The 14,812-nt window shown below is 26.0% G+C and overlaps 1 protein-coding gene across 2 annotated transcripts in view; it reads left to right on the plus strand.

Annotated features, from left to right (window-relative positions):
* Positions 1 to 14,812, plus strand: part of LOC111681034 (zinc finger protein 2) — an 82,222-nt gene that overhangs the window by 20,604 nt on the left and 46,806 nt on the right. The window contains exon 2 of one of the 2 annotated variants that reach the window (XM_046956560.1): positions 14,140 to 14,195. The exons of the other annotated variant lie outside the window; for it this stretch is intronic. The gene's annotated coding sequence lies outside the window, so the exon portion shown is untranslated. The remainder of the gene's footprint in view (positions 1 to 14,139; positions 14,196 to 14,812) is intronic. 2 annotated transcript variants of the gene reach the window in all.

Consider the following 14,812-nt stretch of genomic DNA (forward strand, 5'->3'; position numbering starts at 1 on the left):
TTTTAACTATATTTGTCAAATTATACAGATAATAACTAAAATCAATTGAAATCAGAAAAAATATCGATTAATAAAAGTACCGATAGTTGAACTAAAATATAAAAAATTAGTATAAATACCATCAAATATGTTTATTATCTGTAACAAATAATTTGACGATTTCCACAATTCTATTGGCGATTTTAACGATTTTTGTTCACGAAATTTTGTCGATTTTGCACCTAAATTATCTGGCAACTATAGTATATACTGTGAATTTCAATACAATCGAAGAGGACAAAAATATAAAACTACCGTCTCGGGTTTATTAATTTTGGACTTATTTAAATTTAGAATTTTCAAACTGTACTACATACATTTGAATGTTCCAAACACATTTCTAAATGGCAAAAATTAGCAAAAACTGAAAAAAAAGATTTTTCACCTTGTAAATGCACTTGGATATTTCGGAGCGATTGAGGGACCTGTTGTTAACGTAATAATAAAATTTTTAAGATATATTTTTATACCCTTCACCTTCGTGAGAAAGGTATATAAAAGTTTGTCATTCCGTTTGTAATTTCCATAATATGATTTTCCGACCATATAAAGTATATATATTCTGGATCCTTATAGATAGCGGAGTCGATTAAGCCATGTCCGTCTGTCTGTTGAAATCAGTTTTTAGACGACCCCAGATATCGGCGAGATCCGAATCTTCAATAATACTGTTAGACATGCAAAAATCCGAGACAACCTCTGAAAATTTCATCAAAAAATTTCTTATTTTTTTTCATGCTTTGTTAAATAAGCAACAACAACACTGTATATTAGAAAAAGATGTATACGTGGGTGTAGATGTATTTGGTTTTATTTTATTTCGTGTTGTATGTTTGGATGCTGTCGGCGTCATTGAGTTATGTACTTATTTTGTTTTTGAGAATTCTGTTCGTATAATTGGATGTAGGTTGGTTTTATTGCGTTGTTTATTGTTTTTCTGTGTTTTTCGTTATGTATATTTAGATGTCTGTTGGTTTAGATGTTGTTGTTCATTATGTTTTGCTTTTGGTGTAATATTAATGTAGTTGGGAAAAATTTTATAAAACTAATATGTTTAAAATACACTATGGTGAAGGGTATACTCTACACTCTTACTTGTTTATTATCTGAACTATAAAACTCGGAAAATACTATATTTAAAACACGTCAGTAAATAATTAAGACATATTCTCTAAAATATTAAAAAAAGAGATTTCCCTCAAATCCGATGTTAAACAATCAAAAAATTTCTATGGTCAGTTTTTTTGAAACTTTGAAAAAATTCAACATTATACAAATTTTGTTTTGTTTAACAAAGTTTTAAAAAACTGGCCATAGAAATTGGTTGATTAATCTTAAAAAAATTCGTATTTGATATAGATAAACGTAGTTTATCCCAGAAAAACTTCGCTGCTATTTGCATACTTTGTAGGTAAAATCTAAAAAAATTAAAACACACAAACAGTAATATAAAGCAGTTATTTTTTTTTTTTTCAATTTGTTTAATTTTTTTATTACGCGTTAGCAAATATCTATTTTTATAAAAACAGAAAAAATAGTATTTTTATTTGAAAATCATTATTTGACGCACAATAAAACAGTTAAGCGATGGTGTAGAAAAACTGTTACAAACTAACACACGAAAGGTTCCATGTTCAACCTCTGTCTGCGTCGACTTTTTTTCATAAATTGTTCTGTAAATAACTCAACTTACAAAACAACTTATTAGCAACCAAAAGATAAAGGATTTCTTTATTAGTACTTTTTGTAATAGAAAAGGAAGTAGTTTTTCCTTTGAATTCTAAGTAAAAACTTAACTCCCAAAGTAACTTGTTTGTTCCATTTCTCATTTAAGTGTCAATTTTTGTATTGTATATTTTTCTGAAATGACATACTTTTACAGCCCAACGAACAATTCTGGGTAGGGAGACCGCTGAAATGTTGTTTTCTTAATACAAACTATTGTATATACTAGTGTTTGGAGTAAAGGATCTTGTATATACAAAAATCAGTTTCATGAGGTCTTCGATAATCATTTAAATGTGTTACAAACGTGGAGAGCATAACAAAGAAAAATCTAAAATACAAAAAAGAAAGAAATCATTTAAAATTGGAAAAATATAAATAATTAAAATTATGCTCACATTTATGCAATTAAATTTCATACCAAACATTCATTATTGATAGAGGAGAAACAAAGAATACAAATGAACACAAAAAAATATAAAATTAACAGCCAACTACACATGTACATGAACAAATAATTGAACTTAATTGGAATCTTATGAATACGTGGTAAATAAGAAAAAACATAAAATAACAAGACAAAACAAAATAAGAAAGAAACAAAAGTAAATCATAAAGGAAAACGGGTTATTGTTTATTGGATTTAAACTGAACGATTATATATATTGCAGGAGCATATGAATTGTCAGATTTAAATCAAATATTCAAAAATATCCACATTTTTTCATAATAAAATTATTTAGATTAAAACATACGTATTTGTTAAATTTATTAGACCATAGTTCTGTTCACATTAAATCGGTATTTTTGAGTCCACGTGGAGTAGAAAAAAAAAACAAAATATAGATTGCAATATATGTTGATTATTTTTATTCAGAAACAAGAAACAAACTCAAGCATATCCTTTTGGTTCCCTTGTCGCTAAAAAAAACATCTAAACAGCTAAGCGTAAGTTTTAGGCCGTTTATTTTTAATTTTTAATGGGTTTAGTTATTTTTGTTGAAAATTATTTTTAATTATTTAAGAGTATGTAATCAAATAAAAGAAAAAAAAATTAAGTGTTGTTATAGCCGTATGTGAATTCAAAAAGATTTTAATTAATAATGAAAAGCGTCTCAACAACTTCCGCTATTGACGTCCAGACTATATGTATAAACATTATATTTAATGACGATGATGAACCACAAACGTCGTCATTATCATCAAAAGAAATTACATACACGCACACATACACCAAACAATCTTAAAGTTTCAATAATAATTAGTGGTCACTGATTTCAAGAAAGAGATCTTTTTTTCGTTTTGTGCTGCAATTGGAAGAGATTCGCCCACAACAATCACACCTAAACCAAGGATGTTTTTGGGCATGTAATAGTAGTGTGGCAAGTGTATGTTGGCTTATACACTTGTTTATAATAACATGCACATAGATACAATGCGCATGCAGTGTGCATAGACACATTTGCAGAAATAACCCTGTAGTTAGGTGTGACTGGAATTGTGAATCTTTTTTAGTATTTATGGTTTAGGACCTAGTTACAAAATCATACATGTAGATGAAAGGAAGTAATTTGACTCATTTCACTTTGAATACAAATGACAGTCAAATTATGATACATAATAATATTTCTATGTTAAAGAGGATACATTGAATATTTGTAAAACTGCTGGGAAATATTCTTAATTCTACTGTATGTGTATGTCTGCATGTTTGGTTGTAATTTCCCCTTTAGCCCAAATAATAATTTTTAAGCAGTTATTATTATCAGTTACTTTTTTTGTAGGCCAGAACAGAACAGAACAAAATGATGATATCGGTGATGATGATGGTGGTGGTGGCGGCGGCGGCGTTGCTAAAACAATTATTTAAAAATACACAGTAAGCAAAAGCAACAACAAAGCACAGAACGATAATTACTATCAAGAGGTACAAAAATACAGCTACAACAATACAACCGCAACATTATTTTAAACTTATGTTCTTACTTGTATTCACTCGTTGCAATCTTCTCTAACCAGTAACTATAAGGACTAATAGGCTTAAAGAAACAAAAAATTAACCCCTTTTAGAGCAGAGAAAAAATATACCTTGCAATAGAGAAAAGTTTAGTGGGTTTCCATATTTAATCCATCAGTTTATACACACCTCGAAAAAATTATAAGGTACAAGAAAACTAGTCGCATCGCTTTAGAACTAATTTACTTTTTATATTTTTGTAACATGTTTCTAACTGTATATATATATATATATATATATATATATATATATATATAATATATATATATATATATATATATATATATATATATATATAATATATATATATATATATATATATATATAATATATATATATAAATATTAATATATATATATATATATATATATATATATATATATATATATATATATATTATATATATATACAGTTAGTGTTTCGATTAAACCGAACTCTTACCTCAAGTCATAATATTACATTTGAATATAGAAAAATTAAGAAATTATACCCTTTTAAAAAAATATTTTTAAATTTCTAAACTAATATTTGATTATTTTCAAAAGACGGATAACAAAAATCGATTGATTTGTTTAAAAATATTTGAAATTAAAATTATCCAAACAAACTCAATTTTTTTCGCTCATCTCTAATGTACATAAATATACTAAAAGTTACCTCTCCTTTTTTATATATATTTTGTATAGAAAAGTAATGTGTTGCAGATATGAATATGGAAAATTTTGTTAAAAATGTGGCTTTTCGGGGATTTTATTAATATATTTCACTTATTCACATTGGGTTAAAAAATTATAATAAATATAGGTATTAGTTTATTTATTTTTTTGAAAATAAAAAAATGTTTTAAGTTTATGTTCTCAAGTTTTTTGGAAAAAAATGAATAACATTACGTTAAAAAATGCTATAAATATTAGCCCTTTATAAATAAAATTACATAAAATATATTCCTTTAATATTTACACATATCAAATAAACACCTGTGATAACTTAAACGCATGCCAATGGGTTAATAAAATAAAATTGGACTTTGTTAACTGAAACAAAAAAATCAAGATTCATTTTAAAATTACCTTAAATTACTAAAAAAAAATACCAATTATGTGTTTTTGTGGTAAAATATGGAGAGTTCAATAAACACGTCTGATTTTCTACACATACATACCATTCATTACTCTTTAACAAATTATATAAAAAAGGACTGTTTTGAAATTTTAATTCGATATTGCTTCTACAAAAATGAAAAAACTCCAACCAACGAATGAAATCAATTATTGTTGATTTATATTAAACTTTTATATAAAAAATGAAAGAACAAAAAATTGCATATTGAAATTAGAACGGATGATTCCCACAAATAATGCATGTATAGTAGTAGTTTTTTTATGCTGTTGGTCGGTTTCTTGCTTAAGAAAGTTTAATGCCTTTTTCAGCAAAATTCAAAACAATTCGAAATGTGTGTGCATGTCATGTCCGTCCTTTGGTTTGTCAGTCAGTCGGTTTGTTGTCTGGCCATAATAATTATCTGTATTTATACTCACGACGTTTTTAATATCATTAATTGGTACATTGTACATCAATTGAAAGAAAAAACTAAAAGTAGTTCAAGTATAGACGTTAACTTTTTAATCGTTTGAATTTTCCAGAAATATTTTCTTACGTCAAAGATCAAAATTCAATGGTGAATATGGGTGTATAGTTACATTTGCATATATGCTGCCCTGGCAATCTAAAGGATTCATATCTGAATTATGATTGGTGAAAAAAATTCATTGTATTATAATTCAAACTAAATCACTTAGTTGGATGATTGTTGAGATAACATTTATTATTTAAATACTCCTTCATAGTCTTCTTTAGGCAGAATTGCTCAATTTACAATCGATGTTGTAGTTGTCACAGGCTTCCAAAATAGTCATAACAATGTTGTTGGTATTTTCTATGCGAAATCTTTATAAAACCACACTGAAAATAATCCATGCCTAAAAATATATGAAAAATGCCGTACATTGTACGAAATGCTTTCGTAATATTCTTATACGAAATTTTTTAGTACAATATTATATAGTTTAATTTTTTTATAACGATTTTTTTAAATTACATACAAATTTTAGTTCATGTTGAGAATTAAAAAACAAATTGTTTTTATGTTTAACATATACTTGAAATTTTTAATTATTATTTATATTATTAACACTAAATATCTCATTCAGATATGTGACTTTTATATATCAAATTGGATAATAATTTTTTAAATGTTATTTCCATCAAGATTAGATTGAAAATATATATTTGCATCTTTAGTTTAAAATAAATCAAAATTTTGTAAAACAATAATAAATAATATTACGAAATAAACACAAAATTTTTGTATATATTTATTACGAAAAAAATTAGTTACGATTTTTTTTCGCAAAGTTAAGCATGGATTATTTTCAGTGTATGACAATTTTTATATGTGTTTTTTATATTATAAGAAAATTTAGTGTTGTCAAGTGTTTATTTCCGCACATAAATAAAAAATTCAATAGATTTTACCATAAACAAGGAAAAGTGCTATATTGGTCTGTGCCGAATATAATATGTATTTTAATATTAGTTTCATAAATGGGAAATTTTTTCGACAACATTATTATTACACCAAAAGCAAAACAAAAGGAACAACAACAACGCTAAACAAAAACAAAATACACAAAGCAACTAAACCAACTGACATCTTAACATACAAAATGAAAGACACAGAAAAACAAGGAAAAAATAAACAACACAATAAAACCAACCTACATCCAAATATACCAACAGAATTCACAAAAAGAAAACAATATACATAACTCCATGAAGCCAACAGCATCCAAACATACCCAGCAGTTCGAAGAAGGGTCAATGCATACGAAAAATACAATAATTTCCACTACTTAATAGTTATCCACATGGATGATCGTAATTCGTATGTTTTGGGTCATTCGCCACGAATGTACCTTTTGTAATCGAGAATAAAGACAGTCGTCACTTTACTGTCCTCTTTGTAAGCGGGAGCGGAGACAATCGTCTCTTTACTGTCTTTTTGTAGGGTGTAAAGCGACGATTGACTTCCTCGTAGGACAAGCCCATGTTAAAATGGTTGGTCACCTAGGTAGTCAGGTGGCTAGGGGCCACCACAAGTGGTAGGTTAAGTGGTCAGTTCGGGACTGTCCCGTCGAATTGCTGGGAAGCTTTTGATGTAAACTGTCACTGGATTACATGAAGAATTATCAAAATACTTGTTTCACCAGAAATTATGGAAGTACTGGTTAATCGAGTATTGATTTTTTTGATCATAAAAACACCGTAAGTTACAACTGAGCTTTTATTTATCCTACCATAGATATTTTTTCATAAAATTAGATTGTTAACTTTAATCTATGAAAATAACGGCAGATCGACAGTTTTTATTATTACAAATTTTTTGTTAAGTGTAAAGCATAAAACTTTCAACAATTTTTTTTAATGACTTCGAAATAAAATAAAAAAATCATGTTTAATTGCTCATTTCATCATTTTCATCATCCAATTAACAACACCAACCAGCAGAATCAGAAAAAAAGCAGAGAATTAAACACAATCTTAACAAAATCATGAACAAAAACCCGAATTTTTCCCCGCTATGAAATATGTGGAAACAACACAATTAACCAAAATCATGTGTAATTATAAAGTAATTGTGATTTTGATAATTTGTTAAGTCTCCTCTACCTTTTACATCACAAGGGTTAATGAATGAATGGTTGGTTGGCTGGATGGATAGAAGGCAAAAACTACAATTTGACACAGACGCATACAATTGTATAAAATTAAATACCAGAAAACATATAAAAACCCCAAAAAGAATACAAAACAAATTAAAAAAGATATTTATTTGCGAAGAAGTGAAATTGTTAATTAAAACTATTCTAATAATTAAGGAAATCGTTATTTTGTTTTGTTTCCATTTTATAGCAATGTTTCAATAATTATGATTTCTGAAATTGCCCTGGTAATTTTAAACACATTATTTACAAAAAAGTTTAAATTCAGTTGAATGTTAATTGGTTTAAAAAGACATAACATTTAAATGGTCACGTCGTGATATGCTTAAAAATTATATTCAAAACATTTACTAAACGAACAAGAAAGGTGTTATACTTGGATATGTCGAATCTTATACATAATCATGTGTTATATATTTCAAATTAATTTCGGAAAGTGGTCTTACTAGCTAAATAACTAACAAAATAACTAACTAACTAACTAACTATCTATCTATCTATCTATCTATCTATCTATCTATCTATCTATCTATCTATCTATCTATCTATCTATCTATCTATCTATCTATCTATCTATCTATCTATCTATCTATCTATCTATCTATCTATCTATCTATCTATCTATCTATCTATCTATCTATCTATCTATCTATCTATCTATCTATCTATCTATCTATCTATCTATCTATCTATCTATCTATCTATCTATCTATCTATCTATCTATCTATCTATCTATCTATCTATCTATCTATCTATCTATCTATCTATCTATCTATCTATCTATCTATCTATCTATCTATCTATCTATCTATCTATCTATCTATCTATCTATCTATCTATCTATCTATCTATCTATCTATCTATTTATCTATATAGAAATAGTTAAAAGTACATATGTTTTGTATTTAATTTTAAAACAACGTCTCCTTATACTGCGCCGTCCTGAAATTGTTTTCGTAAACATTTTCATAGGAAGATAATGAATAATGAATAATTCAATATTCATTCCTTGTTCCAGGCCCATATACTTGTTCATATCTCCATTATTTACCGACCGATCTTGCTAATTTTAAATGGCGATCTTCTCGAAAGCATATCAAACAAAATTATTGTTTGTCTGTCTGTATGTCTTTTTTTCCCCCAAAAAAATTATCGGTAAATTCACTATTTATTTTTAAATCTCGTAAATTAATAACATAACACTTAGGATTGTCAATTATTCGTGTTTACAATTATTAACTTAGAGATATTTTATCAGCTACTTAATATGTTTTATACCCATTTTGTCACGATCTAGAAGTCTATCCGCCTGTCTGTCTGTTGAAAACACGATAGAACGAGCTAGAGAGTTGAAATTTTGAACAAATATTTTTTTGTTTGGTATTGAAAATGGGCAATATCTGTCTACGATTGACCTAGCACATATAATGCAGATAACAGACTTATAAAAGCGCGGTTACCTCCCATATAAAGATCTCATCAGAAAATGTATTTAACGTATATAACTCGTTTAAAAATAATAGTATAGCAACTAAATTCTACATAAACAGGATTTGTTAGGAACTATATGTTTCACTTCTTCAAAAATAATAAAATATGGGTAAAAAGTAACATTAAAATTTTGTTCGAATATTCGACAAAAATTGTTCGAATTATTCTTTATTCTAAATTTAAATTTTTTCGTTCGAAGAAAAACAAACAATTTTCCTCGATTAATCGAATAATTATTATACGAATGACAACTATAATAATATAAATTCCATTAATTAAAATAATCCCTTATGAGAGAAAGATGTATACTATATCACCAAATCCGAAGCAGTTAACCTGTTTTGTATACACCATGCAAAATCCAAAACTTACCTCTACGAGAGTATAAAATTAATACTCAAGAAAGGTATTAAAATTAGTATTAAAAAGACAAAAATAAAAGACTGTAGGGTCTAAACGAGCTACTTAGTAAGAATATTTTCTTTTTTTTCGTCAAATAATCAGTATATAGGAATTACATGGCATTTATAACGGACAATTTGAAGCACCTTATAAAAACTTTTTGGCAGCAATAGTTCTTTCATTAAACGTAAATGAAATTATAACGATTTCTTGTTATTTTATTCATTATCACCTTATTAAAACAACAACAATGCAACACAAATAATCTGAACAGAAAATTTTAAACTTAAATCATACAAACATATGGGCAATCAACGGGTTTATCATTTATTAACGCAAAAGAAACAAAAAATTAAATAAATGTATGAAATGCAAATAAAAAGGTATGTTGGGTATGCTGTTGCCATATAACAATTGAAATTAAATCAAAAGCGGCAGCAGCAAACATTGGTACCGCACCCAAAAAAAAAAAACACAAAATAAATAAAAACAAAAAAGATCAACCAAAACTACAAATAAAACAAAACAGAATTATCATTATCATCGAAAAGAAAAAAACTAAAGCTCAGAACATTAAAAAAATCATTAAAAAAACGTAAAATAAAAAAATTCAGAGCAGAACATTCGGTTCGTGGTCATCAGCAGAAGAGTACCGGTATACTTACTACAACCTATTAAAAAACGTACGCAGACACACTATAACACTGACTACACAATAATAAAGCCCAATTGACAAATGTTCAATCGTTAAGTACGATGAGAAATCAGGAAAACATTTTTCAAAACAAAAATTAAGACTTTTGAATAAATTTAAGTACATTTTTTAAATACCACCTTATCAAATCAAAGCAAAAAAGTAATATAAATGTTCTAAGATGGAAACTATAGTTTTGAAAATTATGTAAATTAGTTTTTGTTTATTTTCATAAAAACACAGGGTAACAAAAATTAAAAAAAAAAAACGAAAGTGCTATATTCGGCTGTGTCAAATCTAATATATCCTTCACCATAGTGTATTAAAAAAATATTAATTTTATAAAATTTATATTTATTTTTCCGACTATATCATTATTATATCAATAGCAAAACAAAAGAAAAAACAACAACGCTAAACGAAAAAAACACAAACAAATTACAAACTTATATATACCCCTCTCACGAAGGTAAAGGGTATAATCAAAAGATGTAAAGGGAGTAAATTTTTTCTTATTTTACGGCATAAACATCAACGCACCATATCTCTGCAAATGTGAGACTGTTTATTACTGAATGACTATTAAATAGGGTTGTCATTCGAATAAAAATTATTCGATTATTCGAGGAAAATTTTTGTTTTTCTTCGAACTATTAAAAAATTTCTAATTTAGAATACAGAACAATTCGAACAATTTTTTGTTGATTTATCGAATATATCAAATAGAATGTTATTTTTATAAATATTTTGTCATAGTATTAAACAAAAAAATATTATTATTTAACAGTTCGTAAAAAATACTCAATCTATATATCTGTTATAATGGAAACAAAACTTTTACTACTTTTTGTAATTTATAAAAAGTTATATTTTGTAATGTTTAAATATATATAGCTTCCAGTTTGAAAAGTGATTATCTGATTAGTTTTATTTAATTAGATTTATTCTTATATAGGAACTGTACTATTTATTAATGTGTTAGGCATTTAATGAATTTGTTTTTATTGATATTTTTCTTAAAAGTTAAAAATTTTTCAAGAACTTATTTACAATAAAAATCATTAAAAACCAATTTACGCTTTACCCAGGATAAACATAGTTTTTTAATACATAAATAAATAACACGGTGCTTATATAAAATCAAATAAAGGTCGAAAAAGAAGTTGCATTTTCATTACAACTACGAAACTGATATTCGTAATTTTAGAAGCGATTAAGTATGTCGTTTGTAAAATATGATTTCCATTATTTTTGCTGGAATACATCATATTCCATTATCCACAAAACTTCGAAAATTTTACACGGCAATAATATTAAAAATATGTTAGCTAATGAAAATCACATTGTATATTTCTCTAGTTTAGTTAAACATGGTAAACATATATCATTATAAAACATTTTTATTAAATTTTTTGAATAAAAACTTTTATTCGTTATTCGTTCGAATAATCGAACAAACTTTAATTTTTAATCGACTACTCGAATGAAATTTTTATTAGGATAATTTTAAACACGAATTATTATATAGAAATAATACGCGTGCAAAGAGTAGTACCCCGCAAAGAACTAGAAACTGGAACAAAATTGCACATGAATTACATCAGACTAATCCCAAAACTACTCCCTTGCTAAAAATAAGAAAAAGGGGGGCTAGATTCTATCGAAGTAGTTTACCGACATATTTCTGGCCCTAGATCTCCTCGACACCAAAGAACTTTTAAAAGTACTTCTAAACATTCATAAGTTTTAATATTATATGTATGTAGTCACATTTGCCAATTGGGACATTTGGGGTATGTGTGTAGTATTGGTAAGGTGTAGGAAATTTAACAATATGTTTGTGTGTGTACGTGAAAAAAATACAAATTTTTTTCTTTAGTATAAGTATTTTTTAGCGGTAGAATCCTATATCTTTTAATTGTGTCTTGATTTCTGATTTCTATGCTGATTTATGATGTTTTTTTTTTTTTTTGTTTTGTCTCCCTGTTTAGACATATTCTTTGTATTTGTTTTTGTAGCCTTGATGTTGTTGTTTCTGTTGGTGAAGTTTCAATAACTCAAACGAATGGGCCGCTACAATAAAATCAAATCAATTTTTCTCCATAAATGTTGACAGTCAGTTTCAATGTATTTTTTGTTTGAAACAAAAAAATCATCGATTTTTTATACGAATTTCGATTTATTTGTTATATTATTTTATGTCCCGCTCATTTACAATTAAAGAAAATAATTGAATTTAATTGATTAAACATTTAGTAGACGTTGTGATAAAACAAGTTCATGAAAGAGTTAATAACACCAACAAAACTTTTAAATATATAATATAAAATACTTATATATAGGGATTTTCATGCACTAAAAAATTAAAAATATGCGCTTATAATATGCACTATAAAATGTGAAAATATGCACTAATTACTGCTTTACGGAACCACGATCTCGAGAATGACAAATATAAAGACTAAGAAACAACTTTAAATAGTATATATTTAATTTCTGAAAGTTCTAATAAACTTTTGTAAATGAATGTATTTTTGCATAAATTATATTTTTTCCGAATTTTAGGGTTTGGTAATGTTTTTAAGTGTATTATGGACGTGAGAGAGTCTGTCCATCTGGACACACAGATGGACAGACTCAGAAATTAATACTGAACCGATACTTTAAGGACCAATATTTTGGATATTACTATTAGCAGCACAAACTCAAAATACCTTTCGCACTATTGTGGTTTTAAAAATTTAATAAAAGTATGAAAATTGTATGTCATAGTATTTTGTTGTTAAATCGAATTTGTTGATATTTATTTAAAAAATTTTAAATATGTAAACATAAAATTTGTTATAAAATATGAAATACAGGGAAAACAAAACAATTTGTGGTACAAAAATTAAAAAATATGCAAAATATATGGAATTTATAGCAAAAGTTAGATAATTTCGAATCTATTGAGCAGTTTAAATCCACAAGTACCACTAATTTTATCAGTATAATCAGATGTAATTAGATTAAAAATTTTAATAATTAAGAAAGTTAAAATAAACTATAGTAAATAATTCATGATCGCCAATTAACCAATTATTCAAAATTAACGACAATAATAAGAGAGTGATTAATTTTTTGAGTTTTGTTCGTTATTTTATAGACCTTATCAGACACATGTACATTACGATTCACAAAAAAAGAGTTTTTTGCAATATAAATTACTACAAATTGTATTTCTCTTAATCTCATTGTAACTTATATTTGACTACAACATTATATATGAGAAACGTTGTGTACTGAATTAACTTTAGCAATTAAGACTTTCGGCTGTTTATTTTTTATATTGAAATAGCTAATCACTTCGAAATAGTACCACCCTAATTTTATAATTATACATATATGTAGATATGTCTCATTTAAGTTTTTTGGGGAAATTTGAAGAAATAAATAAAACTCAAAACGTACACCACATCACGTTGCTAATTAATAATTAGTTTGTGTCGATTTTTAAAACACATTTCTTCTTGTTGTGCGCATTTTAAATACTTTTAACACCTTGTTTATGTTTAAAGCGTTTACTGAGGTGTGTATAAGATGGTAAATTTACTTGTTTTACATACATACATACATACATGTATGTATCTATGTATGTATGTATGTATGTATGTATGTATGTATGTATGTATGTATGTATGTATGTATGTATGTATACATGTATGTATGTATGTATGTATGTATGTATGTATGTATGTATGTATACAATCATTCAGGTACACTAGATAGATTTGCCTTTATAAATATTATCTTGTCATCGAGGGGCTAATATTTACTGTTGTATTTACTTTTTTATTTCAAACTAATTTGGTCGAATCGAAATTAATTTACTATATATATTTACAAACAAAAACATTGTTATTAAAACTCCGGACCTTCAAGTTCTTCATTAGTAAAACTAAAATTTTTAAAGATTTGTAATTAATATTATTTTTCTTTGTTCTTGCAGTTACTAAATGCAAAAATGCATGCGGAAAAGTTCCATTAATATCATCACATTCTCTGGTAAGTTTTGCATTTTAGTTTTCGATAGGAATTCATGGTTGTTGAACATTTTGTTGTTAATTTTTCTTGTAATATAGTACTATTCGAAACGTTTACGCGGGAAAGCATAATTTTGCATGGTTTGACTTTCGTAGCATATTTTACTTTTTTATTGCATATTTTGATGTATTTTGCTTTATTTTTTTATATTTTGAATTTTTTTCAAAACTTGATTTTGCTAAATTCATTTTTTTCTTGTTATTTTTAAAATTATAATGCCTATTTTATAATTTGGAAAATGTTGTTTATATTGACAAACTACACACTACAAATCCAATGTTATAGTTTTTTTTATTCAATAAAGCATTAAATTCTAAATAACCAAGGAAATCCAAAAATGCAAATAAATGTTATATAATATTTAAACGTTATAGACCATATTTATATATGTTAATATTTTTTAGAGCATATTTTACAATATATATTATATATTATATATATATTTATATATATATATAATATATATATATAATATATATATATATATAGATATATATATATATATATATATATATTATATATATATATATATATATATATATATATATATATATATATATATATATATATTTTATATA

The sequence above is a fragment of the Lucilia cuprina genome, chromosome X (genome assembly GCF_022045245.1).
Source record: "Lucilia cuprina isolate Lc7/37 chromosome X, ASM2204524v1, whole genome shotgun sequence".
In the NCBI taxonomy this organism is placed as follows: Eukaryota; Metazoa; Arthropoda; class Insecta; order Diptera; family Calliphoridae; genus Lucilia; species Lucilia cuprina.